Here is a 520-nt window from a genome sequence, read left to right on the forward strand (position 1 = left end):
CCGGTCCAAAGAACATAATCCAGCCTTCAGTGGTGAACCTGGACCAACGAGGTCAGAGAGCTGAACTCACTGAGTAACAGAAATAATTCTGCACTGACATTATAATCAGTGTTGATTCTGGTTGATTTTCTGTGTTTGTGAGCTGAGAGGAAATGAAAATGAATTTGTAACAAAAATCAGTTTTGTCCAGTTTTCCTGTAAAAAGCTGAACTCTAAGAGGATGTTACTGACAGGAAACAGCTGCATCATCTGCAGTCTGTGTGATCACAGCTGCTTCAATCACTTTATCAGAGAATTTATCATTGAATAAAACATGTTTATGTCTGCAGAGGTCAGAGGTCACAGTCTGCAGGATCCAGCTGTATGTGTGGGAGGAGTGACTGGTCCAAAGAACAAAATCCAGGCTTCAGTGGTGAACCTGCACCAACGAGGTCAGAGAGCTGTGATGACTCCTTTACATGTTTGTGTTTCCTGGATAAATCTGACCTGAAACATCCTCAGATTGTTACAAAGATTCATT

The sequence above is a fragment of the Pelmatolapia mariae genome, linkage group LG15 (assembly GCF_036321145.2).
Source record: "Pelmatolapia mariae isolate MD_Pm_ZW linkage group LG15, Pm_UMD_F_2, whole genome shotgun sequence".
Taxonomy (NCBI): Eukaryota; Metazoa; Chordata; class Actinopteri; order Cichliformes; family Cichlidae; genus Pelmatolapia; species Pelmatolapia mariae.